The sequence below is a fragment of the Hibiscus syriacus genome, unplaced genomic scaffold (assembly GCF_006381635.1).
Source record: "Hibiscus syriacus cultivar Baekdansim isolate YM2019G1 unplaced genomic scaffold, ASM638163v2 tig00116965_pilon, whole genome shotgun sequence".
NCBI classification, from domain to species: Eukaryota; Viridiplantae; Streptophyta; class Magnoliopsida; order Malvales; family Malvaceae; genus Hibiscus; species Hibiscus syriacus.
In genome coordinates this window covers 3,165,101-3,171,473 of record NW_024063490.1, presented here as the reverse complement: position 1 = coordinate 3,171,473, position 6,373 = coordinate 3,165,101, and the positions used below count along the sequence as shown (strand labels likewise).

Sequence of the window (6,373 nt, the reverse complement as noted above, 5' to 3'; positions counted from 1 at the left end):
CCCCTTAATTGATATATCATATTTATTTGTTTATTATTCAAATTGTCAACGCTCCCAAATAGATACTTTTTGTCCTAAAATAAAACGCTGAGGCTAAGACACTTCAAAAAAGAATAAGAGCTAAATGGACTATGTAACCAATAGTTAAGAAATTTTTAGGGTCTGTTTGTTTCACGTAAAACGTTTTACGAAAAATGTTTTCCTCATTTTCCAGTATTTAGTTGGAGGAAAACTGGTTGGTCAACGTAAAACATTTTCCTGGTCAACAGAATTTCCTGTGTTTTCTGGAAAATGACTTACGGTCTGATTTTCTATAAGTCATTTTCCGAACTTTTCACTTCAAAGAATAAATATTCAAAATAATTTTATTTTATAAATTTAATATTAATAAAATATTTTATTATCATTTTAATCAAAATATTAATTATTAAAAATTTAAAATATATTTATTAATATTTCTATTAATATAATATTATATTTTAAATATTATAATAAAATAATCAATTATATTATAATATATTTTATTTTATTTTAATAATACATAATAATTATTATAAAAAAAATTATATTATTATAATTTCATAGAAATAATATTATTAAATTATTAATAATGAATAATATTATTTATATATTTAATATTAATCTAATAATCTAATAATATTTTAATAAAGATATTTAAAATACTATTAATATTTTAAAATATAATATAACACTATTACTTTAATAAATAATTAATATAATTTATAATATTTTTATTTCAATAAAATATACCATATTAATATTTTTATTAATAAAATTTTAAAAATAATATTTTAATAATAAATAAATTATTTTAATATTTTAAAATAATAATATTAAGTTTATAATAAATAATATTATTTATTGTATTTTAATATTTGTAATAAATAATTTTTAAAAAATTCATCAACTAGTGAAAAAATGATTTAAACAACATTTTCAAAACATAGTAAAACGTTTTTTAAAAAATGATTTTTTAAAAAAATAATTCATTTTACGAAAAACATTTTCCGAAAAACGTTTTCAGTGAAACAAACGGACCCTTAGTCTTAAAATGAAATGTTATGATAAAAATGTTCCAAAAACTAAAAATAAACCAAATGATTATTTAATCAAGTATCAAAGATTTTTTTTTTTACATTATCCCTCCTTTTTCTTATTTAAGATATTCAATGCATGCCTATATATATACGTGTGTGTGTGTGTGTTACAGAACATGAGGGAAAAAATAAATTCTTTGGTTCAAACAGGAAGGCGTGTTTTGCTAGGAAATTGATAGTTATGGACATTAAAAACATATTAAAAGGAGAGTCAAGAAGCCTGATAAACAGAAGGGAAGTGAAGAAATAAACTAAGTGACAGAGCTGTAGTTGCTAGCAACAGAAAACATCTGTACTATTCTTTACAAAATTTCCCAAAGCCAAAATAGCTGTATATCTAAGTTCTCCACTGCATCTCGATTTGAATCCGACCGTTCCTCGAGTCAATGAGATGATATTTTTCATTGATTCTTCTGTTATTCACGACATCAGCTAGGCTTATAGTAACATAACCCAAAGATTCCTGGTAAAACATGTAAAGCATTATTATACATAAAGATCTAGTGAATCATATTCATCCATTTGGTAAAAAGGGAGATTTAAACTCAGCAGGATGAACAATGCTTGTTGTAATGAGATGAAAAATGCAAAAGAATATCTAATGTTGTAATGAGATTTAAACTCATCAGGACAAAAACGAAAGGAAAAGAAATGCAATGTGCACCTTGGGATGCAGTAGTCCTATCCCAGACGACGTACTGAATACTTCGAAGTGAATTTTATCGTTTATGGGAGGTTCATCCACCATAAACTGAAATTCCTCTTCCCATCTTGGATCTCTGCTTTTCTTTACGCGCTGCATTGACAAATTCCGGACGAGGAATCATAATGTATGGTAACTAACAAGAACACAATGCTCAGACAAAAAATACAATAGGGTTTGATAATGCAGACAAAAATAACCGGTCTACTAGCATCGTCTATTCATACTCAATAATGCATCCTGAAAACTGCATACTTATGCTGATTTATAAACTGTGAATTATTGGTTCCAACTTGTGCATCAAATATGGAATGCAATTCAGAACCAAATTTTCACACCATTTCCTTTTAGCAAAACCATTCTTGAGGGAAAAGAATGAATGAAAGAAACAATGCGCAGAAAAACTAATTTTTACGGCATAGATTTATGGCATGCCTTAGTTTTTTTCTCCTCCCCCCTGAATAAAAGTTGCACATGTGGGTTTGTGTGGTTCTTTCCTTCTATATCTTCAGCTTCATGCACAATAACTACAAGTAAACCTCCACCTGCAGGTGTTCCTTCTGGAGCATTTTGTACCATAGTTGAATCGTCAATTTCATCCAGTGTCTCATCCTCTTTGAAAGGTTTGTACAAGGCTTCCAAGACAATCTGCCCACGTGGCTTCTCATTTTGTTGATCGTTCGGGTCCATATTTTTCAGCAGATCTAGAGTCAAAACTTTTGGCTCGTCTGGTGTAAGACCTTTCAAAGGAACAACATTCATGCCCATCTTGTCGTGTTTGCCAACCTGAATTGAAGTTAACATGCAGCTTGAGGAATACATGTGGAATATACAGGGGCATGCACATACATGATAATGCAAAACATAGAGAAATCCAGCATTAGTTTAAAGAAAGTCTTCCAACAAGGACAAACAGAACAGTGACGAATAATATCGTGTATCGATCTACAAAATACATCAAAGTTTCATACCTGCTCCCAGTCATATATTATCTCCAACGATTGAGTGTTCGGATCTTTAACAACAAAATTAAATTCCTCGTTCCACTCGGGGTTCAAGTTGCTTAGTTTCACAGTAGTCTTCTTTGTGGTCAGCTTTTCTTCTGTTAGTTTTAGTTTCACGTAAGGATCAGATTTTCCCAGGAGATCTTTCTTTTTAAGCTTCATTGCCCTCACAAACTTTCACATCAAGAATTCCAACAGGTTTCTTCATGGCTCTGTCAATTTGAGGATATTTTAGAAGATAATACATAAAGTCATCTGTAATTTGCAGAAAGCTGGAACACACTTACTGTGTAGGATCCAATATCGGCACTTGTAAGGCTTTGGCCATAGGTACATATTTGCAACTTGATCCTTTATGAGCTCCTACAGAAAGAGTATCCTTATTAAGCACAAAGAAGAAAAGGGATGCGTTGGCTATGAGGTTAATAATAGCGTTCTCCATCACAAAATTTGATCGATTTTAAGAAGACACAATAAATAGAAGTATTACCTGGACAAACCTGTATAATCCAGGAATGGCCATAACATCTGCCCCCAGTAACTTAAGCCCAAAGTCGACGTGTGGCTGCAAATTAAAATGGAAGATTAGGAAAAAGGGAATAGAAAGAATGAGGCTAGAAAGAATGAGATCTCTATAGATAATATTACTACGATTGGCCTGGGCGATGCTTTCTCCTAAACACATTATGCTGAAACTGAATCATGAAGCAGCAGAGCAGTCGGAAAATAAACACATTAGGAAAAAAAAGCCTTCCTAGTGAGAATGATGTTTAGAGAAGTACCATGCACAAAATTTATAACATGGCCCATACGGACTTGTAATGAAGCAAAAATTTATAACATGGCCCATACGGACTTGTAATGAAGCAAAATTTTTATCAGAGTAAAATAACCGTGTGCATTGTAATGCAACTTTATTATAAACTAAATGTGTTTACGTTTTTAAATACCAACACACCTTGTCCATTAGGGAGACATATATGTTGGCAAAACAAGGAAAGACACTAAGCAACGGCTTCAGAGTGATTCGAGGAACAGCAAAAACTTGCAAATCAACAACCTGGAAGATTAGGAGGAAAATAAAAAGTCAATGCTCCTCACTTGAAGTTCGATTTCCATCTAGATCTCGCTGAACCACTTTGTTATCGATGCGCACATCTTTGTTATTGAGAGAGATGGAAAGAATGTATACACATTCTCTCATGTTTTGACATGCATATTTCTTTCTTTTAATGAACCAGTATACTTGCAAATACCTGAACAGTGGCTTTCAATCCAAAAGCTTTAACTGCAATAATGATGTTAGGATTCCCCGCCCACTTTAATGATGGTTCCATAATAATTTCCTTCTCATCAGTGACATAGGCTTTCATTCCTGGCATATAATAAAATCAACAATGAGTATAACTCTATCTAATTTGTGCTGGAATTACGGGGTGTGAAACAAACGAATAAAACACAATGCGTGCAAATAAGCTAAAAACTCATAACCACCATATGCTTGCAAGTATGTTAAATTAAATGTTCTCAAAGTCAAATGGACTACTTTCCAATACTTTTCTTGATTAATTGTGCAACAAAATTATATGCCTCAAGCCCTTTTTTCTATCTCATTTACTAGTCTAAAGCATAACCAAGGCATCTAGCATGCACTCTTTTCAGTACAATCAAGTTTCACAGTTATAACAAAAAGATCGTTTTTTTAGAATTGCAATGCTTGCCTCATGAATGTGGTGGTACTCGGATTCTCCTTGGAATGCAAAGAAGAATTTAGATCAATCAACGATACAATGTGAACACATTTCATATGTCATGAGCAGTTGTGATTATGTGTGTAGAATGTATTTGAGAAAAGAGAAGTCAACCTTGGAATGTCGGTGGTAGGGTTCCTAGAGTAAGCGTTTCAAATTCAACTGACTGAATTTTGTATTTTGGAATCTGCTCAGCAATGATAGGCTTTGCTATATTCTTGGCAGTTGCACAAATTGCCTTGAAAAACGAGTATCGACACTTGTTAAGGTATTCAATAAAACATGGCCAAACAAATATATAAGAGGCCATAATAGGTCAAATATCACTGCAGTTACACATACCGTGTCTAGATAAGGCCACATGTTCTCGATAAATTTGTTAAGCCAATCAACCTACAGAGAAACAGGCAGTTATTACCTTGGTGCATTACTTAGGACCAGACATACAGAAATGACATAGCATAGAAGAACATACACGGTCAAAATCCGGATTCTTGACCCACAAGGGGATCTCTGGAAGCATCCGCTGCAAAGTTTTCGAGTCTTCCTCAACCAAAGGACGGATTTTAGGATCCTGAACACAGGGAATGTTAACAAGGAAAAGAAACAACATGACCAACTTATCAATGGTTGAAAGGCTGAATTAAGACAATGGAGACAATTCGTGTTGTTCAACCATTTACATACATCAAAACAGCCCAAATTGTTTGGTCAATGCCGATCTGCTACAATAAGCAAAATCCCAGAAAAAGTGGGGTGGGACAGGAGCAACAACAACAGAATTAACTCTGATGAATGTTAGAAAAGTTTCTCAATCCTAAAACTTAAAACTTTCTTAGAAAAACATAAGCTATCAATTCGATCACTTCAAAACCATGGATATACATCTTTTCAAAGCGAGAACACTACAAAAATACAAATCTTAGCACGGTAAAACTCGAACTGTATTAACAAAACAGCTTGAGTTAACCATATATACGAGTAAAACGAAATATTTGATCAGCTTAGAGTAAAGTTATCATTTTTATAGAATACATTCATTCTTTAAACTAATAAATCTTCTTGTGGAAGTAATCAAAAGAAAAAAAGAAGCAAAACATAAGGAAAGTTCAACGGAGAGAGAAACAAACTTTAACATCAGTTGGAAGGAAGTGGATGAACATGTAATACCCAATGACGACCCCAACAGAAGTTCCAATTCCGAAGCCAAAAACACCCAATATAGAGCTCAATATACCCATCCTTCTTCTGGGAAGATATTTCAGGAAATTAAATCGAAGATGCATAAAAATATATTTTTCTGTTCAGTTCAAGGTGAAGAAAAAAAAACCCAGAAATGGAATCTGAATAAGATTCCTGTCTGAAGCAAAATTGAAAAAAGAAAGAAAGAAAGAAACACAAAGATATATTAGAGTTCTAAAAATCTTCATAAAAGGATCATTTACTTCTTGTGGTCAGTCTTTTAGGTTCAAAGGAGCCAGACTCGTTTGTCGGTAACGTTCAATTGGCTGGCCATGGATAAGATATTTTTTTCCCTTTCAACTTACTGGCTTAAAGATGATAATATTACATATTATTAAGGGAAAAATCTAGTTTTAGTCCTTTAGTTAGCATTTTTTAAAATTTGATCCCTTAATTATATTTTACATATTAGTCCTTAAATATGTATATTTGTATTATACGAACATTTTATTGTAAAAGATGTTAGTCTATACTTGAAAATGGTGATATTGTTGTTGTTTCAGTTGACAATAACATCAATCAAATTTGCAGACTATGGAGGGAGGTAGATAGTTG

The 6,373-nt window shown here is 32.1% G+C and overlaps 1 pseudogene; it reads right to left on the bottom strand.

The window, feature by feature from the left end:
• Positions 1 to 1,353: 1,353 nt before the first annotated feature.
• LOC120191183 lies at positions 1,354 to 5,921 on the bottom strand (annotated as a pseudogene).
• Between the last annotated feature and the right edge of the window lie 452 nt (positions 5,922 to 6,373).